A 26907-nucleotide genomic window follows, 5' to 3' on the forward strand; every position below is an offset into this window, starting at 1 on the left:
CCTGCGTCTTTGACGCACAGGAAATAGTTTTAAAACCCTGGATCGCTAGGTGTGCACAGAAGACACGTTTTCAAAGTGTCCAGGAGACATTATTTACACGTCGGCAGCAGCAGCTTTTCAAATCCTCCCCCTATATGCTAGGGGCATACATGCCTTTCCCGATTTTTCGGGTAACCCCCCGCACCCCCGGAAGTGTAGGCATTTCTCCCGCATTCTGCCCACTTCCTAGTGAAGTGGGCAGAATTAGGAGAATACCCGCGGCAATCGCGTGTCTCCGGGAAGGGGGCGGGGCTTATGCTGTGATTCTGCATGAATCACAGCATTTGGCCCCGCCCCCTATGTAAATTGTGCCCAATCGCGGCAATTTTACCGCGAGGGGGCAGGGCTTAATGAAGCAAATCGTCAAGCCCCGCCCCCGTCGGCCCCCTGCTGCATCTCTTACCCGGGCTTCTCCCGGGAAGAGAATGTTAAAGGTAGGCAACCCTGGCTAGGGGTAGATGTGAGGACAAGATTTACCACACTGGACATCGATTATTGAGTTGGTTGGTAATGTACTGTCTATCAAATTATTATCCATCTGTGTATTATTGATTGATTGATCTAGGTTTTAATGTGATAATTAGCAATAAATTCTATATATTTTTAAAATCAGCAGCCATTGATTAGCGCTCCCATTTCTTTCTTTGGTATGCTACAGAAACATCTGCCCATGTGCATTGCGAGATTTATGTACAGATCAAATTTACGTAAATCTCTGGATTAGGCCCGAAGAGGATATAAACTCTAATTAGGACCCAATTTACAGTCCCTCTATTCTCTAAGGAAGGTTACGCAACCTCTGTCACCGAATTTTACAGGAAACCGGATGCATCTACAGATCAGATCCCTTATGCGACTGATATGTTCGGTGCAGGGACCTGCATATAGGGGAGGCAGAGCCTCCCCTGTCATACTTCCTGTCAGACTGCAGAGCTTTGACTATAAAACTGATAAGAATAATACAAAGAAGATATTTACAACTTATAGATATCTCAGACACTGCCTGGTGCTGGGGGCTGGGCCACGAAGCAGCCAGTAAAACACAGAGACAAAGAGCTAATGGAGGCATGCCTCACTGTGAGGGGCGTGCCTTGAGCTCTGATGGACACCTCTGACCATCAGGTGACCAGTCCAGGAAGTGCTCAGGCATTGGAGCTCAGCAGTGAGGAGGGGAGGTCTATGCCTAGCATGGGGCTGGCGCTAGTTTTCATGGTACGACCGTTGCCAGCGTCTCAACACACTGAAAGTGGGCGTCTCGGTCCTTGCACATGCAGACGCCCGGCTGTACACCAGGGAAGAGCTTGTAGCTGCATTTGCATAGAGTCGCAGAAGTAATACTGGCTAAGGGCGCAGACAGACTGGGCAGACACAGGCCCCCGATCTCTTGCACATTTCATATTAGAGAACACTTTCAGCACCCTTACAAAGCGTACAGATACCTGTAGGCCCTGCGGTAACAATGGGTAAAGATCTGGCATTTTCCACAATTGTTCTTAATCCGCTGCTGCGATCAAGTCCCCAATCAAGGTGATATCTGTGCCCCAGCTTGCTTAGCGAAAGCCTCCGACATGATGGCGTATCCCCTGGCACCTGCTTCCGCATAGGGTGGGAGTGCTGTAATAGCCATTTTTCACTGCCACTAAAACCTGTGTTCTTGCCGTGTCAACCTCATTGACCCAGCATTCCTTCCCGGGTAACAACCAGGGTTTTACACGGGTAAGGCTCTGGTAAAGCTCAGTGGAAACTGGTATCCCAGGTCATATGACACGGGTCCCGTTCACAGCATAGGGAGAGGCGCATTTCCCGGCATTTGGAGATGATGTAAACTCCTAGTGCCGGCAGGTGTAAGCCTCAACAGTATCCTGGGTCCAGCCTGCGGTGTAAACGGGGTTCAAGCCACTGTGTCCCGGCTTAAAACCCGTGTTCAGCGACCTGGGCTGGACGTGGGAATTTGATGGAAAAGTGGTATAATTGATTTAGATCTTGATGCAGGTTTTATCTCACCTTGGTGGAATGGGTTAGAACTCAGGACTAAAAACATTACTTGGGCCAACTACTCGATCAAACCCTCAGTTCCCTAATTGATTGACTATTGCCACACGTAATAGCACGGGTTCTGTATCACACAATTATTAGCCAACCACGTGGAAACCCAACAGCGCTACTGTAGAATTGTAATGTACCTAGCTTCAGTATAGGATACCTAGGACGGTATGAGTCGGGAAGCCGGCGGACCTAATCCCGACAGCCGGCTTCCCGACTGTCATATCCCGGCAAGGGTCTAAAGACAGGCGTCGATATGCCGACGCCTGTCATTAGACATACGCCGGGAGCCTGACGCCCGGCATCCCAATCGCCGGGCGCGTATAGCCGCTGGGGGGAGGGAGGGTTAGCTTTAGGGTTCCCGTGGGGGGTCTTAGGGTTAGGCACCCCCCTGGGGGGTTAGGGTTAGACTAGGGAAAGGGAGGGTTAGGGATAGGCACTCCTGGGGGGAGGTTAGGGTTAGGCGCCCCCCCGGGGGACTTAGGTTTAGGCAGTGGTGAAGGGGGGGTTAGTTTTAAGGCACTTAGAGGGGGGATTAGGGTTAGGCACCCCTGGGGGGAGGTTAGGGTTAGGCACCCCTAAGGGAGGGTTAGGGGGTAGAATAGGTTAGCTAATACTTACCTGAGGACGATCTGGATTTCCATTGCTGCCGGGATGCTGGTATCGGGATTCCAACCGCCGGACATGCGTCTGGCGGTAAATCATACCGATTCCCCCAGGACTGCCCAATCTATCCTCTCTCCATCCCAATTTGCCCTCCCTTGCCCCATCTGCATACTCTTTCCATTATTCCCCTGCTTTTTATCTAATGTCCGTTGTGTTACCTTTTATGTAATCTTATGGGAAAACTGTACCGGTCATACCGCTGATGAATGTATGTCCTGGACGGGGCTTATTCATTGTGCCGGCACTGAGAACCTAGAGATAGTAGAGCGTGGCTCTTGTCTATATGACTCTCTGCAAATGAGCAGACATCGCCTTTGACGCGGATGAAAGGCACCGCACGATGCGTACTTCTAAGTTCTCCGACTTGTCGTCCCCCCCCCCCCCTCCCCGGCAGACGTAGCGGCGATGGACATGACTTTTTATAAGCTATAATGTAGAGAGATGGAGAGAGCGAGATACAGTCGTCTATATACAGCTGGGTTCTGCCTCGCTGCAGAGCTAACAACTCGGCTACTCGACTCTTTGATTTGTTTAATGAAGCCGGGGGAAAGGGATAAGTGTCCTCTTCATGCGGCAGCTTCCAGGTCACCTAGCAACACACAGCTAGTGATGGAGAGGATTCGGCCCCAGGCCTGAGATGTAGGGGCCACCAGGTGCTGCTGATCTGCATATTCTATAAGTGATGGATGCACCACACGTCCCAGGTAAGGAGTCTTGTTTTACCTGCTCAGTGAGACTTTCTCTTGGTGTCGCTGTAACGAGACGCCTGGGGGTGATGCGGGTTAGACCTCCCTAAACGCTATGTAAATTCCCTGTCACCGTGGGGAGATGTAGGACACAGCCTGCAGCCGTGAAACCAGTTAGTGTCCCTCTGATATAAGCCTGGTCTCTCTCTCTCTCTCTCTCTCTCTCTCCCTCTCCCTCTCCCTCTCTCTCTCCCTCCCTCTCCCCCTCTTTCTCTCTCCCTCCCTCTCCCCCTCTTTCCCACCTATCTCTCCTCTCCCTCTCTCCTCTTTCTATCTCTCCCTCCCTCTCCCCCTCTTTCCCACCTATCTCTCCTCTCCCTCTCTCCTCTTTCTATCTCTCCCTCCCTCTCCCCCTCTTTCCCACCTATCTCTCCTCTCCCTCTCTCCTCTTTCTATCTCTCCCCCCCTCTCTCTCTCTCTCTCTCCCTCTCCACCTCTTTCCCTCTCTCTCTCTCCTCCCTCTCTCTCTCCCTCTCCCTCTCTCTCTCCCTCCCTCTCCACCTCTTTCCCTCTCTCTCTCTCCTCCCCCTCTCTCTCTCCCTCTCCCTTTCTCTCTCCCTCTCTCTCTCCCTCCCTCTCCCCCTCTTTCTCTCTCCCTCCCTCTCCCCCTCTTTCCCACCTATCTCTCCTCTCCCTCTCTCCTCTTTCTATCTCTCCCCCCCTCTCTCTCTCTCTCTCTCTCTCTCTCTCTCCCTCTTTCCTTCTCTCTGTCTCCGTAAATTTGGCATTAATATTATAAGCTGGCGCCATGTACAATATGGGTCACACCCTGCTGTCAGTAAATGATATATCACAGGAGAGACGATATGTGTGGGGTGTATGTAAATGACGCCAGCACAGCAGTTGCTTCATCTTTAACGGTTTTTGGTCGTCCACTTTTTGGGTTATCTGCAACCGATCCGGTCTCTGTACATTGGGAAAGGAGTTTGGCGTTGGTTGCAGTAGCAGGTGTGCTTCCTTCTCCAGATATCAAGACAATCTCAACACGTTGTGTTTGTGTTAGTGCCATTGTCATTAAGGTCACTACCTGCAAAAGAAAACTCAGTTAAAGACACGTTAAAACGGAGAACACCATTGTTTTTCTGCATCTGTACGGTATGTCACATGACTACTTTCCCAATTAGAAAAATTTGAATGGCATCTAAGATGGCCAACTCCAAGATGGCCGCCATACTGGTAAAATAACCTAAAAAGTTTTTCTCCACTCCCATATCCTATGCATAGACACTGCATTAATGTTTCTTTACTCATTTCATCAGATCATTGCGAGCGACCTTTGCAGAGCAGGACCCTCCTACATGTGTAGGACAGATTCCACACAGATATGGTGCATACACACGGTCAGATTTTTTCCCAGATCTGAACGATAACGTTTGCATATAGAAATATATATAATTATTCCAAAACCCCATGCTTTATTACAGTGAGTGCAGAGTCTCTGTGTTCTTTATATTTAGATAATATGGTCACAAACCATGTGCTCCCCATGTGCGGTCGTTGGATCAATGCAGTTTCAAATATATATCAAGGCTCGACAAAATCCGGGGGCCAGGTCGCCATGGCGACCAGATTTTCAGCAACCCCTCGGGCCCTTTAGTGCAGACCACGAGCGTGGTCCACACTACAGAGTAACAAATACACATGAGCTCCGCCTTCCGGCTCACCCCGCAGCAGGTGATGGGAGAGACGTAATGACGTCTCTCCCGGGCCTGGAGGAGCGTGGATCAGGTAAGTTGCGCTTTTTTTCTTTTTAAGGGGCACTGCATAGGGGGGGTGGCCGCTACTGGGGACAGTGTGGGGGCACTGCATAGTTTGGGTGGCCGGTACTGTGGAGGCACTGCATTAGGTGGGGGTGGCCGCTACTGGTGACACTGTATGGGGGGCCACTACTGGGGCACTGTACAGGATGGGACCGCTACTAGGGGCAATGCATAGTGGGGACTACTACTGGGGTCACTGCATAGGGGGGACTACTACTGGAGGGACAGCTACTGGGGGCAATGCATAGGGGGTGACCACTTCTGGGGGCACTGATTAAAGGGACACTACACAGGGGGACCACTACTGGGGCACTGTATAAGAGGGGGTTGTTACTAGGGCACTGCATAGGGGGGTGTCACTAAGGGCAATGCATAGTGGGGACTACTACTGGGGGCACTGCAGAGGGGGGGACTACTACTGGGGGGCACTGCAGAGGGAGGACTGCTACTGGGGGCACTGCAGTGGGGGGATTACTACTGGGGGCACTGCAGGGGGGGAATTACTACTGGGGGCACTGCAGAGGGAGGACTACTAGATATTGGACCTCATTCAGAGTCGGTCGCAAGCGCTGAGCGCTCGCAACTGACTCGATGTTTTGGTCCTGCGCACGCGCAGCGGTTGCACTGCGCGTGCGCAAGCCCCGGAGCGAGAGATAAACTCTCTTGCTCCGGAGCTCACTACAAAAGGGGCGGCTGTCGATGTTGATCGACAGCTCGCCCCGTTTTGTAGGCGGGGCGGGGGGTGGTTACACAAACGGAGGCATTCCTGACGGAACGCTTGCCGTTTTGTGGGCGGCCGCACTGACAGCAGTGATGTCATTGGGGAGTTTCCTGCTCGATCAGAGCAGGAAGCTCCCTGGGGCTTGCGGGTGCCGAGACCCAACCTTAGGGTCTGACCATCACGACCATCACCCTGGTCGGTCGCTAAGCTGTGGGTGGTACCCCACAGCTTAGTTAGCGACCAGGAGGCCGCACAAAAAAAAAATAGAAGCGCCCGCCCTCAGTCAGAGAGAGCGATCGCTTCTTGCGACCGCCTCTGAATGAGGGCCACTGTCTTTTTACAACTTTTTTATTTTATTTTTTAAAACCTTGTTTTTCTACTTCAGGGTCCATAGGGTATCCACAGGATACCTTGGGGTATAGGTGTGACGTCAGTCGCAGGGCACCAAAGAGTTAAGCTTTCAGCCTCCCAGGATGCACTAGGTCCCCCTCCTATACCCCGCCCCCGAGCCAAGGCACCTCAGTTTAGTTTGGTGCCCGGCCGGAGTCGGGTGCACCTGTTGGAGTGGGGGCTAGAAGAGCCCCTGAAGCTTATTCTTCATGCAGCTGTGGCTGCACAACTGGATGAACAGCATGGACAGTCAGTCCTGACGTCCATGCTGTCTTCCCTACACCCCACCGGTACCAGAACGCCGGTACTGATCCGCGGATGCTGGTGGGCGTCTGGGGTCACAGCTAGCGGTGACCCCAGATGCTCCGGACCATGGCCGGATTCAAGGGGGACAGAGGTAAGCAGCGGGGTCCCGCGGTGGGTCCCCGCTGATCACATGGTCCTAAGTCCCCAGGCAGGGGGCTCCCTGGGGACTGGCTGCAGCGTGGAGCCAGGCGACCAACCTGCGCTTCCACTACCCCCTGGGACAGCGGACCGCAGCAGAGCGGTAGCGCTGCGGCGTCCCAGGGGTTAAATGCATGCCAGGGGAGCGCGCCTTCCCTGTCTCACAGCCGGCGCCTCCCCCGCTGCACACAGCCCTCTCTGCATGCTGCCGACTGGTCCTGTGGCAGCGCTCCTCCCCCAGGCCAGCCTCCTCTCTGCTCCTCGGCGGCCATCTTCTCCAGAACGCATGGTGAACGCTGCTGGAAGCGCTGGAAGGAAGCATCGTGGTCTGGGTCCCCCCGCATACCTCTCCTCCGCTGTGGTCAGGTCTGTGTATGCAGCGCTGTGTCCTACCAGGCCCTGTGTCTGTGTAGTTGAGTGATCAGCGCTGTTAGTGCAGGAATTGTTATTTTTCTGCATTGTATGTGACTGTGCTAGCGCTGCTGCCTGTAATCTTTTCTTCTCTAAACTGTCAGCTTTATTACTGTCCCTGTTCTTTCTGCTAAAGCCCTTGCGGTGCGGTGCTGCAGGGTGGTCTCTCGCCTATTTAATACTTAATTGGTGAGAGAGGTCACATACGTGGTGCCATCATGTCTGAAAGTGATTTTCCCCTCCGGCTACAGTGTACCACGTGCAAAGTACCGTTAGCGGAGGGGGAGGGTAGTGCGGAGGGCCTTTGCCGGCAGTGTTTGTCCATGGCGCGGCCTATTACGGTTACAGCACCGGTACAGGAGCCGCCCTGGGCTTGTTTCGCTCAGGCGTTAACAGCTTTAGTGGGCCAGTTAGCTCCGCAGCCCGCGTTTACTCCGATGGGTTTGTCCCAGCAGTCTGTGGTGTCGTCACCCATGCAGGGGTTCCCACGACAATTGGTGGTACCCCACAGTCTCCCTATTTCCCCGCTCCCGGGTTCTCAGGAGCCAGCGTGGGTTAACTCCCTGACGAGTTCTGTACAGCACTTGTCGGATGTGTTGCAAGGGGAGTCTGTGATGCGGTCTCATAAAAGGCCGGTGGCGTCTCTGTCCGCTCCTTATGAGGATGACGAAGGGACGTCTGATGATGGGGAGATTCTAGATCCTTACGATCAGGAACCTCTCCATACTAAGGACGCTGATGCTAAGTCCAAAGTATATATTCCTGGACTTATTCGGGCGGTCCGCACAGCCTTGGTGATTGAGGACGAAGTTCCCCCAGCGGCTAAATCTAAGTATGCCTTTTTCAAAGATGTGAAGGGCGATGCCACAGTCTTTCCTCTTTCGGGTCAGTTGGTGGACCATTTAGAGGAGGCGTGGAAACAACCTGGCAAAAGATACCAGCCGCAGAGACGCCTGGCGGTGGCTTATCCGTTCGCGGATAATTATTTTGCGAAGTGGGAATCCCCTCCACAGGTGGATTCTCACGTGACCCGTCTTGTCCGTAGTGCCACATTGCCGATGCCATCCATGTCCTCCCTTAAGGATGCTACGGACCGCAAGGTAGAAATCTGCCTGAAGTCCGCTTATTCCCTTGCAGGGGGGGCAGCACGGCCGGCTATGGCCATTTGCTGGGTTGCCAGAGCGATGGAGCGCTGGGCGGATTCATTAGAGGCTTCTTTTGAATCCGACTGTCCGGCCGATCAGGCGGAGTTGATTGGCAATCTCCGTGATTCGGCCACCTACATCAACGAGGCGGCTCTAGACATTAGTACTCTGGTGTCTAGAATTTCTTCAGCAGCGGTAGCTGCTCGTCGCACCTTGTGGCTGCGATCCTGGAAGGCGGACGCAGATTCCAAGAAAGGTCTGGAAGCGTTGCCGTTTACCGGAGAAGTTCTCTTCGGTCCGGATCTGGATAAGATTGTGGCCACGCTGGCGGCAGCCAAATCTGCCTGTCTCCCGTCGGCCGCTGCTCCTTCTGGTTCGGGACCATCGTCCTTTCGGTCATCTAGGGCCCAGGGCAGGCCCAAACCACAGTCGTTTCCTCGACAGGCTGGCCCTAAGAAATCGGTCAAGCCCCGGAAGCAGGCATGGAGTACCAGACGTCCGGCCCCCAAGCCAGATGACAAGCCTGCGGCCTGACGGTCCGGGCCTCCCTTTGGGGGATCCCAGGGTGGGAGGCCGCCTGCTACAGTTCGCCCAGTGTTGGTCGACCACTACGACAGACACTTGGGTTCTGGAGGTGGTTTCCCACGGATACGCCCTCTCCTTCCGGCACAGACCCCCGGCTCGCTTCTTCACCACGGGTCTCCCATCAGACCGGAACAAGGCTACGGAGCTGCGGAAGGTATTGCACACTATGCTCCAGGCTGGAGTTATAGTGGCGGTTCCATTCTCCCAGAGGGGCCAGGGTTTCTATTCAAATCTATTTTTGGTACAGAAACCCAATGGGTCATATCGTCCGATTCTCAACCTCAAAGCACTCAACAAGTCTTTGCGGGTCCCGAAGTTTCGGATGGAGACCCTACGGTCCATCATTCTGGCGCTGGAACCTGGGGACTACTTGGTGTCATTGGACATACAGGACGCTTACCTGCATGTCCCTATTCTTTGGCGCCATCAACAGTTCCTCAGGTTTGCAATCAGCAGCGACCACTTCCAGTTTCGGGCGTTACCTTTTGGCCTGGCAACAGCACCACGTGTTTTCACCAAGGTGATGGCGGTCATGGCGGCTTCTCTGCGGCTGCAGGGAGTCCGCATGTTGCCGTATTTGGACGACCTGTTATTGGTGGCAGGATCTCCAGAGCTCCTGTTACGCCACTTGGACCTGACCATTGCACTGCTGCAACGGCACGGCTGGCTAATCAACTGGCAGAAGTCCACTCTAATCCCGTCTCGGAGGATTCTGCATCTTGGAGCCTTATTGGACTCGGGACAGCAAAGGATCTTCGTGACGGAGGACAAGATCTCTGCTTTACAGTCAAGGGTGCGCAGTTGTCTGCACAGCCGCCGGGTGTCCTTACACTCGGCGATGAGGTTACTGGGCTCCATGGTGTCGGTGTTCGACATGGTGGAATACGCCCAGTTTCACTCCAGACCTCTGCAGCACCTGATCCTGTCCAAGTGGAACGGGCTGACTCAGTCTCTGAAGTCCCAGACGATTGTGCTCACCCAGGAGGTTCGCCTGTCCCTTACGTGGTGGTTACAGACGACCCACCTCAACAAGGGACGTCCGTTCTGGGTTCCAAATTGGGTCCTGTTGACAACGGACGCCAGTCTTCGGGGCTGGGGAGCAGTTTCGGGTCCACACTTGTTCCAGGGCAGGTGGACGCCGACAGAAGCGGAGCTTCCAATAAATATCTTGGAACTCCGTGCGGTCTTCAATGCTCTCCAGCAGGCACAGCGGTTTCTCCAGGGTCGCCCGGTGCAGGTCCAGTCGGACAACGCTACCACCGTGGCCTACATAAACAGGCAAGGAGGAACTCGCAGTCGGGCGGCTCTCGTAGAGGTCTCTCGGATCCTGGTTTGGGCGGAGCGCAATCTTCCGGCCATATCAGCGGTCTTCATCCCGGGAGTGCTCAATTGGGAGGCGGACTTTCTAAGTCGCCAGGACGTTCATCCGGGGGAATGGTCCCTGCACCCGGACGTTTTTCAACTACTGGTGGACAGGTGGGGTCTTCCAGAAATCGACCTCATGGCGTCCCGGCACAACAACAAGTTGCCGGTGTACGGGTCTCGCACAAGAGACGAAGGGGCGTCTCTGGTGGATGCTCTGTCCGTCCGGTGGACGTTCCGGTTCGCATACCTGTTCCCTCCGGTCTCCCTTCTTCCACGGGTAATCCGGAAATTCAAACAGGAAGGAGGGACGCTCCTGTTGATAGCTCCCGCGTGGCCCAGACGGCACTGGTTCTCAGACCTTCAGGGTCTGTCCGTGGACATTCCTCTGCGGTTGCCGCTACGACCGGACCTTCTGTCTCAGGGTCCTTGCCTTCACCCGGACCTGACTCGGCTGTCTTTGACGGCGTGGCTGTTGAGACGGCCATGCTGAGGTCCCGGGGGTTTTCCAGCTCTGTGGTGCGGACCATGTTACGAGCTCGGAAACCGTCTTCCGCGAGGATATACCATCGCGTGTGGCATACGTTCTTCCAGTGGTGTCGACCGAGAGGTTATGCACCGCGGGAGTTTCGTCTGTCTCGGATTCTCGCCTTCCTGCAAGCGGGACTAGATCATGGGCTTCGCCTTGCTTCTTTGAAGGTACAGGTTTCGGCCCTATCTGTCTGGTTTCACCGTAGGATTGCTACAATCCCAGATGTGCGCACCTTTATGCAGGGTGTTCTCCGCATTCAGCCGCCCTTTGTTCCACCTGTGGCGCCTTGGGATTTGGCTAGTTGTTCTGGCCTTTAACTCACCGGGACTTTCCGTGGGTGAGGCCTCTTTGGATGTTGTGCGGGCCTTAAGGACTTATGTTGACCGCACTTCTTCGTTTAGGAAGTCGGACGCTTTGTTTGTCCTCTTTGGCTTCCGTAAAAAGGGTTGGCCTGCTTCAAAGCAAACTTTGGCAGCCTGGATCCGTATGGCTATTTCTGAAGCTTATCTTCATGAAGGCCTACCGGTCCCTCCTTCTCTGAAGGCTCATTCCACTAGGTCTGTGGGTCCTTCGTGGGCAGCTCGACGTGGTGCCTCGGCAGTTCAGATCTGCAAGGCTGCTACGTGGTCTTCTGTCCATACCTTCGTGAGGTATTACAGGTTTGACACCTTCGCCTCTCAGGATGCTTCCTTCGGGCGGCGGATTCTCCTTTCTGCACAGGAGCGTCCCCACCCTTAAAGGATACTGCTTTGGGACATCCCCAAGGTATCCTGTGGATACCCTATGGACCCTGAAGTAGAAAATATGAGATATGGTAAGAACTTACCCTTGTTATCTCTATTTCTACGAAGTCCATAGGGTTCCACAGGACTCCCGCCCTGTCGCACCTGTGCTGCAGATGGGCTTTGCTCTGGTCACCGGTTTTCCGTCTCCCTCTGGTGAGAATGTGATTCTTGTATGTGTCCAGATCTTTGTTCTCTCTCTTCCTTCTCCTCCTCCGGCCTATGGCTTGGTAACTAACTGAGGTGCCTTGGCTCGGGGGCGGGGTATAGGAGGGGGACCTAGTGCATCCTGGGAGGCTGAAAGCTTAACTCTTTGGTGCCCTGCGACTGACGTCACACCTATACCCCAAGGTATCCTGTGGAACCCTATGGACTTCGTAGAAATAGAGATAACAAGGGTAAGTTCTTACCATATCTCATATTTTTTTGTTTTGTTATTCTACTCTTACTGTGCTATGAATTGGATGTTATTAACTATTTTTTAACTGTTTTATGAAGTGTATTTATTAACTTAGATTGTATTCTCTAATAATACATGCACAGCACATTGTTTCTGCAGGTTATGGGTTCATTTTGCATAGACTTTTTCTGCATTACCTGTAGCTTCCAAATTAGAGTGCACCTGTCACTTATTCCGCCATGTTGTAGGCGGAACCCACAGTCCAGAAAATGCTGCTTATTAGGCTGCGTCAGCCGATAATAATAATGGCTGCCTCTGCTCCACGGACCGCCTTTAGCAAATGCGCAGGATGCGTACTGCAAATCACTCTGAGACTGTATCGCTGGCCAAGATGGTCTCACCTGCACGTAGCAATGTGCGTACAGTATGGTCTCTTATCTCTGCAAAATAAAACACATCCTAGGGGGCAAAGCTAATATAATAGCCTGAGAGCTGCGGCAAGTGACGAGATTGGCTTTGCTTCCGCTGCTTTAACTCTAGTGGCCAAATGGCAGAAATATCGACTCATGTAGAAGTGCCATCGATCTCCCACTTCCCCTGTGGTGTTAAGCTGCATACATAAGTAACGATGTTAGTAACCAACGATTTTCGTTCAGATTTTCCCTTGAAGAAGTGAATGAAAATCGTTTACCATAATCGTTGGTTACTAAATTAATGAACGATTTTCATGAACGATTTTTTAATCATGCATACAGTGAATGGACATCGTTTCATCGTTCATTCTGTACAACATGAACGATTTTCTTGAACGAAAATCGTTATGTTGGACAGTCAGAATGGACGATGAACTACAAACGGGAGCGCGCATGAACGATTATCGTTCACCCCCAAAGAATGAACGCTTTTTTTTTTTTTAACGATAACGACGTCGTTATAGTTAAATCGTTACGTGTGTAACCTTTAGTATTAGGATTACATATTAGTAAGGGCCCTTTTTATTAAGAGTAATTTGGTGCAGCTCCAGTCGGGCACTGTGTAAACTTGTCAGTCAGTCGGGGATATCGGAGGATTTATATACAGTGACCAATAAACTTTTACAGCCCAGAACCTCACACTTCCTTTTTTCTAGGGCAACGTTCATTTGGCACCATAATTGCAGATTATTAATGTATCCTCCCATAAACACCTGCAGTATATTACTGTAATTAGTGATACTTTTTTTTTTTTTTTTAAATCTAAATCACTTGCATGTACTGTACATATAAGAATTCTGTAACCAATATAAAGGCGCGCGCGTGTGTGTATATAATATATTTTATACATACTCCCGTAATGGTGCAGCACTCAATGCTCTCAAATAATCACAACAGCGACTTATAATAGCAGCAACGTTTCAGGGTCTCAAACTTCATGTGAGTTTACCGTGCTGGCGCCCAGCCATATCGCTTATTACAGTGTTCACTCTAGCTCCAGCGGCAGGCAGGGCGCCGGAGCTAGAGGGGGCACCTTTTGTGCGCGTGCCTGAAAAGGGGGCGTGGCCACCAGAAAGGGGGCGTGTCTATAAGACGCGTCTTCTTTTCGTCACACTTGGGGGCGTGCCCGGCACTTACGGACACGCCAGGCAGCCCCCAAGCTCGGCAGAGAGGGAGAATAGATGCTGGGCGCATGCGCCCGGCGTCTATTCTCCAGCGGTGACCGGGTCACCGCACATTTCTCCACCCGCGGGACACTGCGACCCACAGGTGAAGACGGCACCCGCAGGCTGTGAGGGCAGGGTGCTTTTTGCCCTCCAGAAGGAGGGCAGGGCGCTGCGCCCCGCTAAAACATTTCTCCACCCGCGGGACACTGCGACCCACGGGTGAAGACGGCACCCGCAGGCTGTGAGGGCAGGGTGCTTTTTGCCCTCCAGAAGGAGGGCAGGGCGCTGTGCCCCGCTAAAACAGCCTAGCGGAAATGCTATATTACCAGGTAGAGCCGGACCTTACTACTAGCGACCCGCCCCACGGCTTCGCACAAGAGCCATTTTGAATTTACGCCGAGTCTTTTTTAACTGAGACCTTCTAAAGCTGCATACACACTTAAGCTGGCCACACATCTAAAGATTATCTGTCCAACCAGCCAACTAGTTGATTGGTTGGAATGAAAATCTGGTAAGGAATGAAAGCAAATGACAATCAGCAATTTGCTCCCAAACGCCGGAAAATGGACAAAAACTGTTGTTTGAACAAATAGTTTAGATCAAACATTTAACAAACTTGTCTGACGTCATTTTCATCTGTTTTCTGTCATTTAGGAGCAAATTGCTGATCATCAGTTACTCCCATACCTTACCAGATTTTCATTCCAACCAATCAACAAGTTGGCTGGTTGGATGTAAGTTGGTCTAGTGTGTGGCCAGCTTTAGACCAACTTTCATCCCACCATCCAACTAGTTGATTGGTTGGAATGAAAATCTGGTAACGTATGGGAGTAAATGATGATCAGCAATTTGCTCCTAAATGACAGAAAACAGATGAAAATGACGTCAGACAAGTTTGTTAAATGTTTGATCTAAACTATTTGTTCAAACAACAGTTTTTGTCCATTTTCCAGCGTTTGGGAGCAAATTGCTGATTGTCATTTGCTTTCATCCCTCACCAGATTGTCATTCCAACCAATCAACTAGTAGGATGTAAATTGGTCTAGTGTGTGGCCAGCTTAAGTTTTTTTCATTCTGACGTCACTAGGAAAAGATATCGTTTTGACGTGACACGCCAAAGCGCCACGTAATGTTGTCCATGCGAAAAACAGTCTCCATTTAGGGGACCTCCAGTCACGTAAAGTATCTGTCCCTGTGCTTTATTTATTGCCATACCAAAGCCGACACTTACCGGGAATTGTACTTAAAATTAATGAATCGTTTATCACATAAATAAAATAGGAACCGTAATAAAGGAAAAACTGACATTTTGTAACAGTAAACAGAGCTTACATCAGATTTCCTGGAGAAAACTGATAATACGTATCAATGTGGTTCTCAAACTCGGTCCTCAGGACCCCACACAGGTCACTTTTTCCATGTCACTCAGCAGGTGCACAGGTGTAGTCATTACTCACTGACACAGTGTAAAAGGTACACAGGTGGAGCTAATTATTTAATTTTCCATTCTGTGATTAGACCTGGAAACAGGCACTGTTTGTGGTCCTGAGAACCGAGCTTGAGAACCTGTGCTCTATAGAACATGACAACTGCTTCAAAATCCGTCCAGTGGTTCTCTAGATTAGCCGAACACACAGACAGACACCTACCTGGGACTTTATTTTATGCTATGTATAGATGTGCACAGGCCTGTTCTGTCTGTATACTCTGTGCTGCGTGCGTCTGACTGTACTTCGAGAATGGTATATATACTGTGTGCACATATGTCTGTGCTGTCTGTATACTCTGTGCGGCGTGCGTCTGACTGTACTTAGAGAATGGAATATATACTGTGTGCACATATGGCTGTGCTGTCTGTATACTGAATGGAATATATACTGTGTGTACATATGCCTGTGCTGTCTGTATACTGAATGGAATATATACTGTGTGTACATATGCCTGTGCTGTCTGTATACTCTGTGCTGCGTGCATCTGACTGTACTTAGAGAATGGAATATATACTGTGTGCACATATGCCTGTGCTGTCTGTATACTCTGTGCTGCGTGTATCTGACTGTACTTAGGGAATGGAATATATACTGTGTGTACATATGCCTGTGCTATCTGTATACTCTGTGCTGCGTGCATCTGACTATACTTAGATAATGGAATATATACTGTGTGCACATATGCCTGTGCTGTCTGTATACTCTGTGCATCTGGCTGTACTTAGAGAATGGAATATATACAGTGTGCACATATGCCTGTGTTGTCTGTATACTCTGTGCTGCGTGCATCTGACTATACTTAGATAATGGAATATATACTGTGTGCACATATGCCTGTGCAGTCTGTATACTCTGTGCATCTGACTGTACTTAGAGAATGGAATATATACAGTGTGCACATATGTCTGTGCTGTCTGTATACTCTGTGCTGCGTGCATCTGACTATACTTAGATAATGGAATATATACTGTGTGCACATATGCCTGTGCAGTCTGTATACTCTGTGCATCTGACTGTACTTAGAGAATGGAATATATACAGTGTGCACATATGTCTGTGCAGTCTGTATACTCTGTGCTGCGTGCATCTGACTATACTTAGGGAATGGAATATATACTGTGTGCACATATGTCTGTGCAGTCTGTATACTCTGTGCATCTGACTATACTTAGAGAATGGAATATATACAGTGTGCACATATGCCTGTGCTGTCTGTATACTGAATGGAATATATACGGTGTGTACATATGTCTGTGCTGTCTGTATACTGAAGGGAATATATACTGTGTGTACATATGCCTGTGCCGTCTGTATACTGAATGGAATATATACTGTGTGCACATATGTCTGTGCCGTCTGTATACTGAATGGAATATATACTGTGTGCACATATGTCTCTGCTGTCTGTATACTGAATGGAATATATACTGTGTGTACATATGTCTGTGCTGTCTGTATACTGAATGGAATATATACTGTGTGTACATATGCCTGTGCTGTCTGTATACTGAATGGAATATATACGGTGTGTACATATGCCTGTGCTGTCTGTATACTGAATGGAATATATGCTGTGTGTACATATGCCTGTGCTGTCTGTATACTGAATGGAATATATACTGTGTGTACATATGTCTGTGCAGTCTGTATACTCTGTGCTGCGTGCATCTGACTGTACTTAGAGAATGGAATATATACTGTGTGCACATATGTCTGTGCAGTCTGTATACTCTGTGCTGCGTGTATCTGACTGTACTGAATGGAATATATACTGTGTGCACATATGCCTGTGCTGTCTGTATACTGAATGGAATATATACGGTGTGTACATATGTCTGTGCTGTCTGTATACTGAATGGAATATATACTGTGTGTACATATGCCTGTGCTGTCTGTATACTGAATGGAATATATACTGTGTGTACATATGTCTGTGCCGTCTGTATAGTGAATGGAATATATACTGTGTGCACATATGCCTGTGCTGTCTGTATACTCTGTGCTCGGTGCATCTCACTGTACTTAGGGAATGGAATATATACTGTGTGCACATATGCCTGTGCTGTCTGTATACTCTGTGCTGCGTGCATCTGACTGTACTTAGAGAATGGAATATATACTGTGTGTACATATGTCTGTGCTATCTGTATACTGAATGGAATATATACTGTGTGTACATATGCCTGTGCTGTCTGTATACTCTGCTGCGTGCATCTGACTGTACTTAGAGAATGGAATATATAATGTGTGCACATATGCCTGTGCTATCTGTATACTGAATGGAATATATACTGTGTGTACATATGCCTGTGCTGTCTGTATACTCTGCTGCGTGCATCTGACTATACTTAGATAATGGAATATATACTGTGTGTACATATGCCTGTGCAGTCTGTATACTCTGTGCTGTGTGCATCTGACTGTACTTAGAGAATGGAATATATAATGTGTGCACATATGCCTGTGCTGTCTGTATACTCTGTGCTGCGTGCATCTGACTGTAATTAGAGAATGGAATATATACAGTGTGCACATATGCCTGTGCTGTCTGTATACTCTGTGCTGCGTGCGTCTGACTGTACTTAGAGAATGGAATATATACTGTGTGTACATATGCCTGTGCTGTCTGTATACTCTGTGCTCGGTGCATCTGACTATACTTAGAGAATGGAATATATACTGTGTGTACATATGCCTGTGCTGTCTGTATACTGAATGGAATATATACTGTGTGTACATATGCCTGTACTGTCTGTATACTAAATGGAATATATACTGCATGAATCATCCTTGAAAATGTGCCAGATGTTCCAGTTCTGCGTATTCTATATCCCAGCAGCTGGCGGCTCAGGTAACCTGGTATTATATAGCACAATCTAACCTATGTATGGTTGTGGTGTAATGGCAGATACTGAGTAGTCATGGATACACAGATGGATTGCGGGGATGGAGCTGAGCATACAGCGGACTAGCCGGTCATGTATGTATTGCAGGGTCCCCTACGGCCATGTACCTTTGTGGCGCTCAAACTCAAGATGGCACCGCGCATGCGCAGACTACGTTGCGGCGGACATCCTGGTAAAGGAAGATACTTCAAGCAAAGGAGCATCATAGGGGTAGCGCCCTCCATATTCCAACACTTCCACTAGGTGGCAACATTCCCACAATTAGACACGGCCTTAGTGAACGGAGATGAGGTACCAGCCAATCAGCTCCCAACTGTCATTTTTCAAACACAGCCTGTGAAATGACTGTTGGGAGCTGATTGGCTGGTTCCTTATCACCGTTCACTTTATCTCCTAACAGCTTAGTAAATAGACCCCTTAGCCACTTGCATTTCATAGATGCACCAGAAATTGTCCCATTTTGTTAAGAAACTCCTCAGTCTGTGTGCCAGGGATGCGCCCTGAGGGGGTACATACTGCGCCTCTGCCTGGGCCTTTCACTGGTGAAGTGTCTATATCTGCAAGTGAGGATGTACTAATGGCCTGATTCAGTAAGGATGGCAATAGTGATTACGAGCGCAGTCTCACTGCGATGATATGCTAACGATTTCAATCGCAATGCCATATGCAGCCTAACATAAGGACACCCACTTCACCTTACACACATCCATAATACTTAGCAAGTCTGCAAAACCATCGGTAACAGTGAGCACCATCGCAGCTTCATGCACACTTCCACAAGCTGACCTTACTCTGGAATTGCTAACCTCATCACACGCAGCGAGAGCCCAGACTGCGGATGACATCGCAATGGCTAATTTATGCACGCCGCTGTAACGGTGACCGATGCCCCCCCCCCCCATCACCGCCTCCGAACGGTACTTCCTGTCAATCACTCTGCGATTGGTCTGCGTAGTTACTGTGATCTCAGGCCCTGATTCAGAGCCGGACGCTCTGACAGAGCGCTCGCTCTGAATCATGGCCGTCCCTCTGAATTTAAGAGCGGCATCCTGGCTGCTCGCATAGCTGTGGGTGACCACCCACAGCTATAGCCAGCAGCCAAAATGATGGTTGCGATGGTCAAGACCATCGGGCTTGCGACGAGACCCTTGTGGTAGGGTCTCGTTGCCGCAAGCCCTGGAGTGCTTTTGGCTCTATCAGAGCCAAAAGCACTCCCACTGACATCACTAGTGATGTCAGTGGGGCCGGCCCCAGACGGTAGGCGTACCCATGGGAACGCCTCCGTCTGGGCAGCCACACCCCCGGCATGCCCACCAAAGGGGGCGTGCTGTCATTCACCATCGACAGCACGCCCCCTTTGGTGCGAGACCCATAACGACGGCTTGGCCGTCGTATTTCGGGTCTCGCGCATGATGGAGCCGCCTCCGTCATGCGCACTTGGCCAACATCAACCCGCTTGCGAGCGCTCAGCGCTCGCGAGCGGGTCTGAATTAGGCCCTCAGTCCCAATAGCAGTGGAGTCTTCGCGCACAGTGATGCATGCGCAGAACGCAACAATTGGCCGGCTGCGTGCGTTATCACAGTTGCGATCGGACGTGAATCAGGCCCTCAGACATGTCTCTCAGGTTGGAGGCCGCCTATATAGGTGGCTGTGTCCACGTGCTGCGAGTGGTATCTGTTGTAGGTCATGGGCCGAGACGTGAGTGGCATCTGTTTTAGGACACCATCCATCCTGCCCGGTCAAGGGGGGGTTTTCCTTTAGGTGGGAAAAGACTTTACGGTCAGTCCATCAGGTGAGCAGACTCTTCAGAAGGGGCGCGTCCCAGCTGAGTTGTAAATTGCAGTGTAAAAATAAAGCTGCCTAATATCTGTGAGCTACAGGCAAAAGCAGCCAATATTTACCCTGCATGCACAACTAGACATGGATTTACCCCCCTGCACTGCAGCATGGTACGTCCCGGCACAAAGTTTTTGGCTTTTTCTTTGCTCTGTTCCTAACACAGAATCTGCTCCTGAGCTGTATGTACACTACATGACATGTGCTGCAGGGGGGGAGATGTCTCTGGGTTATAAATGACATTCACAGTCTGACGGGAGCAAATTCTCAGGACAGCATGTAACTAGGCTCCTGGGCGATTCTCTGCATTACTCTGCTCAAACTAAATAATATACTGTGTGTGTATGTATATATATATATATATATATATATATATATATATATATATAATATTATACAGGTTGAGTCTCCCAAATCCAAAATGCTTGGGACCAGGGGTATTTTGGATAACGGAATATTCCGTATTTTGGAATAATTGCATATCATAATGAGATATCTTGGGAATAGGACCCCAATATACGCACAGAATGCATTTGTGTTATATACACCTTATACACACAGCAGCTCATTTTATACAATATTTTCAATAATTTTGAGGCTCAAGCAAAGTTTGTGTACATACATGAAATTCATTAATGTTTCATATACACCTTATACACACAGCCTGATGGTAATTTTATACTGTATTTTTAACAATTTGTGCCTTAGACAAAGTTTGTGTACATTGAACCGTCAAAAATCAAAGGTTTTATTATCTCAGTTATGCCAAACTAATTCCGTATTTCGGAATATTTGGATATGGGAGACTCAACGTGTGTGTTAGATAGATACATAGATATATCTATCTAACAGTATATATAACTGGGTGTGTGCACCATTAGACAACATGCACAGTTTTCTCTTCTCATGTATTCAGACGTGTTTTTTTTTTTTTTTACTAGATACATGCACACTTGCAGTCAGTATATATAGTGTCTGGTACATGCACACTTGCAGTCAGTATATATAGTGTCTGGTACATGCACACTTGCAGTCAGTATATATAGTGTCTGGTACATACACCTGCTGTCAGTATATATAGAGTAAGGTGCATAGATGCCTGCTGTCAGTGTATATAGAATAAGGTACATAGACGCCTGCTGTCAGTATATATAGCGTAAGGTACATAGACTCCTGCTGTCAGTATATATAGAGTGTCTGGTACATAGACGCCTGCTGTCAGTATATATAGTGTGTCTGGTACATAGACGCCTGCTGTCAGTATATATAGAGTAAGGTACATAGATAAATAGATGCCTGCTGTCAGTGTATATAGAGTAAGGTACATAGACACCTGCTGTCAGTATATATAGAGTGTCTGGTACATAGACTCCTGCTGTCAGTATATATAGAGTGTCTGGTACATAGATGCCTGCTGTCAGTATATATAGAGTAAGGTACATAGATGCCTGCTGTCAATATATATAGAGTGTCTGGTACATAGACGCCTGCTGTCAGTATATATAGAGTAAGGTACATAGACTCCTGCTGTCAGTGTATATAGTGTGTCTGGTACATAGATGCCTGCTGTCAGTATATATAGTGTGTCTGGTACATAGACGCCTGCTGTCAGTGTATAGAGTAAGGTACATAGACGCCTGCTGTCAGTGTATATAGAGTAAGGTACATAGACACCTGCTGTCAGTATATATAGAGTGTCTGGTACATAGACGCCTGCTGTCAGTATATATAGTGTGTCTGGTACATAGACTCCTGCTGTCAGTATATATAGAGTGTCTGGTACATAGATGCCTGCTGTCAGTATATATAGAGTGTCTGGTACATAGATGCCTGCTGTCAGTATATATAGTGTGTCTGGTACATAGACGCCTGCTGTCAGTGTATAGAGTAAGGTACATAGACGCCTGCTGTCAGTATATATAGAGTAAGGTACATAGACGCCTGCTGTCAGTATATATAGAGTAAGGTACATAGACACCTGCTGTCAGTATATATAGTGTGTCTGGTAGATAGACTCCTGCTGTCAGTATATATAGAGTGTCTGGTACATAGACGCCTGCTGTCAGTATATATAGTGTGTCTGGTACATAGACGCCTGCTGTCAGTATATATAGAGTAAGGTACATAGACTCCTGCTGTCAGTGTATATAGTGTGTCTGGTACATAGATGCCTGCTGTCAGTATATATAGTGTGTCTGGTACATAGACGCCTGCTGTCAGTATATATAGAGTAAGGTACATAGACTCCTGCTGTCAGTGTATATAGTGTGTCTGGTACATAGATGCCTGCTGTCAGTATATATAGTGTGTCTGGTACATAGACGCCTGCTGTCAGTGTATATAGAGTAAGGTACATAGACACCTGCTGTCAGTATATATAGTGTGTCTGGTAGATAGACTCCTGCTGTCAGTATATATAGTGTGTCTGGTACATAGACGCCTGCTGTCAGTGTATATAGAGTAAGGTACATAGACACCTGCTGTCAGTATATATAGAGTGTCTGGTACATAGACTCCTGCTGTCAGTATATATAGAGTGTCTGGTACATAGACTCCTGCTGTCAGTATATATAGAGTGTCTGGTACATAGACGCCTGCTGTCAGTATATATAGAGTGTCTGGTACATAGACGCCTGCTGTCAGTATATATAGAGTGTCTGGTACATAGACGCCTGCTGTCAGTATATATAGAGTGTCTGGTACATAGACGCCTGCTGTCAGTATATATAGAGTGTCTGGTACATAGACGCCTGCTGTCATTTTATATATAGTGTGTCTGGTACATGCACCTGCAGTCATTTTATATATAGTGTGTCTGGTACATAGACACCTGCTATCATTTTATATATAGAGTGTCTGGTACATAGACGCCTGCTGTCAGTATATATAGAGTAAGGTACATAGACGCCTGCTGTCAGTATATATAGAGTGTCTGGTACATAGATGCCTGCTGTCAGTATATATAGAGTAAGGTACATAGATGCCTGCTGTCAGTGTATATATAGAGTGTCTGGTACATAGATGCCTGCTGTCAGTATATATAGAGTAAGGTACATAGATGCCTGCTGTCAGTATATATAGAGTGTCTGGTACATAGATGCCTGCTGTCAGTATATATAGAGTGGTACATAGATGCCTGCTGTCAGTATATATAGAGTGTCTGGTACATAGACGCCTGCTGTCAGTATATATAGAGTGTCTGGTACATAGATGCCTGCTGTCAGTATATATAGAGTGGTACATAGACGCCTGCTGTCAGTGTATATATAGCGTAAGGTACATAGATGCCTGCTGTCAGTATATATAGTGTGTCTGGTACATAGACTCCTGCTGTCAGTATATATAGAGTGTCTGGTACATAAACTCCTGCTGTCAGTATATATTGTGTGTCTGGTACATAGATGCCTGCTGTCAGTGTATATAGAGTAAGGTACATAGATGCCTGCTGTCAGTATATATAGAGTGTCTGGTACATAGATGCCTGCTGTCAGTATATATAGAGTAAGGTACATAGACGCCTGCTGTCAGTATATATAAAGTGTCTGGTACATAGACGCCTGCTGTCAGTATATATAGAGTGTCTGGTACATAGACGCCTGCTGTCAGTATATATAGAGTGTCTGGTACATAGACGCCTGCTGTCAGTATATATAGAGTGTCTGGTACATAGACGCCTGCTGTCAGTATATATAGAGTGTCTGGTACATAGACGCCTGCTGTCAGTATATATAGAGTGTCTGGTACATAGACGCCTGCTGTCAGTATATATAGAGTGTCTGGTACATAGATGCCTGCTGTCAGTATATATAGAGTGGTACATAGACGCTTGCTGTCTGTGTGTGTGTGTCTGGTACATAGATGCCTGCTGTCAGTATATATAGAGTAAGGTACATAGACGCCTGCTGTCAGTATATATAGAATAAGGTACATAGACTCCTGCTGTCAGTATATATAGAGTGGATGGTACATAGATGCCTGCTGTCAGTATATATAGAGTGGATGGTACATAGACACCTGCTGTCAGTATATATAGAGTGGATGGTACATAGACACCTGCTGTCAGTATATATAGAGTGGATGGTACATAGACGCCTGCTGCCAGTATATATAGAGTAAGGTACATAGATTCCTGCTGTCAGTATATATATAGAGTGTCTGGTACATAGACGCCTGCTGTCAGTATATATAGTGTGTCTGGTACATAGACGCCTGCTGTCAGTGTATATATAGTGTGTCTGGTACATAAACTCCTGCTGTCAGTATATATAGTGTGTCTGGTACATAGACGCCTGCTGTCAGTGTATATAGAGTAAGGTACATAGATACATAGACGCCTGCTGCCAGTATATATAGAGTAGGGTACATAGATTCCTGCTGTCAGTATATATATAGAGTGTCTGGTACATAGATGCCTGCTGTCAGTATATATAGAGTGTCTGGTACATAGATGCCTGCTGTCAGTATATATAGAGTAAGGTACATAGACGCCTGCTGTCAGTGTATATATAGAGTGTCTGGTACATAGACGCCTGCTGTCAGTATATATAGAGTGGATGGTATATAGACGCCTGCTGTCAGTATATATAGAGTGTCTGGTACATAGACGCCTGCTGTCAGTATATATAGAGTGTCTGGTACATAGACGCCTGCTGTCAGTATATATAGAGTGTCTGGTACATAAACTCCTGCTGTCAGTATATATAGAGTGTCTGGTACATAGACGCCTGCTGTCAGTATATATAGAGTGGATGGTACATAGACGCCTGCTGTCAGTATATATAGAGTGTCTGGTACATAGACGCCTGCTGTCAGTATATATAGAGTGTCTGGTACATAGATGCCTGCTGTCAGTGTATATATAGAGTGTCTGGTACATAGACGCCTGCTGTCAGTGTATATATAGAGTGTCTGGTACATAGACGCCTGCTGTCAGTATATATAGAGTGGATGGTACATAGACGCCTGCTGTCAGTATATATAGAGTGTCTGGTACATAGACGCCTGCTGTCAGTATATATAGTGTCTGGTACATAGACGCCTGCTGTCAGTATATATAGTGTGTCTGGTACATAGACGCCTGCTGTCAGTGTATATAGAGTGGTACATAGACGCCTGCTGTGTGTGTGTGTGTGTGTGTGTGTGTGATATACATGTAATATATATATGCCACAATTGGCGGCACTCACGAAAAGAATAAAGAGGGGTCACACGGATCTCACACCTGAACGCTGTGAGGTCCATGTGACCCCTCTCTATTCTTTCCGTGAGTGCCGCCAATTGTGGCTTATATTTCTCTGAGGGCACCTGAACTTTGTTATTCTATATACAGCCAGGTGGAGTGCTGATCATTGGTGTGTGTGTGTGTGTGTATATATATATATATATATATATATATATATATATATATATATATATATATATATATATATATATATATATTAAATAAATAGTATGGTTGTACACCTTTAAAATATGTGATGTCAGGATGGAAAAACCTGAATGTCTGCCTTCCCAGGCTGTCCTCTGGCTGTATGAGAGCAGCCGGTGGGTGTGATCACTCTGCATTCTTAGTGAGTACGGGTGCTTGTCACAGTCACACCTGTTACACGGAGCTCGTACATGTGGAGGGGAACTACCCCTCCCACCATCCACTCAGGAGCTGAATGACGATCCCCTGATCTGCAGGTGAGTGCTCTGTAGTGTAGAGGATGCCGGTGTCACAGTATCTAAGCCTATAACATACTAATAAAGGGACATTACGTATCCTGATGTCACTGTAAATAGAAAGTTGCTGGACTAGGTGCCCGTGTATCGGGGCAGTTGCAGCCCTGGCGATATGGCACGCACGGTGACCTGCCCTCACATTCACCAGATATGGGAAATGCTTTAGGATTTTAAAGCCATGACTATATTTGTGTGACTATATGCTGTGAATGAGAAGCTGGGCTTTGGAAATAATGTGCCTTTTTTGGATAATAATATAATATAACGGTGATTGTTCCTTTTCTGTTATTTAATTTTCTGTGGAAACGCTTCTATTTTGAATCTTGAGCAGCTGGCGAGATCCGTCATTTTCCAAGATGGCAGCTTCCACCAGCTCTGTGTATACCTGGGCTGGGCCCACCCTAGGAGTGGTAGTCTGTGTACATTTATGGCTCAGTACTAAGTGTACACACAGGATACTGCTCACTCTACAAAATAAGTATGGTCACAGTGGTTAGCATTGCTGCCTGACATTGCTAGGGTCATGGGTCGAATTCCCTCACACCAAAAACATACTGGTACCTTAATTGGCTTAACTTGTTTGTGTGTGTGCGCGCTTGCGCACGCTCTGGTTTCCTCCCACACATTGGGGTCTATTTACTAAGCAGTGTTAGGAGACGGAGTGAAAAGTGATGAGGTACCAGCCAATCAGCTCCTAACTGTCATTTTTCAAACACAGCCTGTGAGATGATAGTTGGGAGATGATTGACTGGTACCTTATCACTTTTCACTCTGTCTCCTAACACTGCTTGGTAAATATACAAACACACACTAGCGTTAATGGGGTCTAAGTGTGGTAGAGAATATAGATTATAAGCCCTCCTGTGGGCAGGGACTGATATAAATGATTATTCTTTGTACTGAATGTGTGGGCTACTTAAATAACGCTTGGTAAATAAATGTGGTAGAGAATACAGGGCATGGTTCTGAGATTTCCGCAGTGGCAGTTCGAGCAATTTTTATCCATTGCGAATGCGTGAAAAAAAAGCCGCACTGCTCTCACACAGTGATTGGTTTGCGATTTACGTCCGCACAGAGGAGTCACTTGCAAAGTGAGTGGCGGGTAGTCCCTTACATGGGCAAGCATTAATCAGCCATTGCAGTCTCCTTGGCAGCACGATAGCTCTCAGCGAATCAAGGGAGCCGCAATGTTTGAGGCCAGTCAGACTTCTATCAGAAACTGCCCGATCCGCATCAATGTTTCCCATGTCTGCGCTGTTGTACGTCGTGGGATGGATCTGAGGAGG

At 48.2% G+C, this 26907-nt stretch overlaps 1 protein-coding gene across 3 annotated transcripts in view; it reads left to right on the top strand.

Annotated features, from left to right (window-relative positions):
- Nucleotides 1-26907, top strand: part of ATP13A2 (ATPase cation transporting 13A2) — a 114222-nt gene that overhangs the window by 20993 nt on the left and 66322 nt on the right. Inside the window, exon 1 of one of the 3 annotated variants that reach the window (XM_088463233.1) lies at nucleotides 15369-15407. The exons of 1 other annotated variant lie outside the window; for it this stretch is intronic. The gene's annotated coding sequence lies outside the window, so the exon portion shown is untranslated. Of the gene's footprint in view, nucleotides 1-15368; nucleotides 15408-25481; nucleotides 25583-26907 lie in introns of those variants that run through there. One more of the 3 variants, XM_088463231.1, reaches the window with a different exon arrangement.

The sequence above is a fragment of the Taudactylus pleione genome, unplaced genomic scaffold, assembly GCF_031769625.1.
Source record: "Taudactylus pleione unplaced genomic scaffold, aTauple2 ptg001334l, whole genome shotgun sequence".
Taxonomy (NCBI): Eukaryota; Metazoa; Chordata; class Amphibia; order Anura; family Myobatrachidae; genus Taudactylus; species Taudactylus pleione.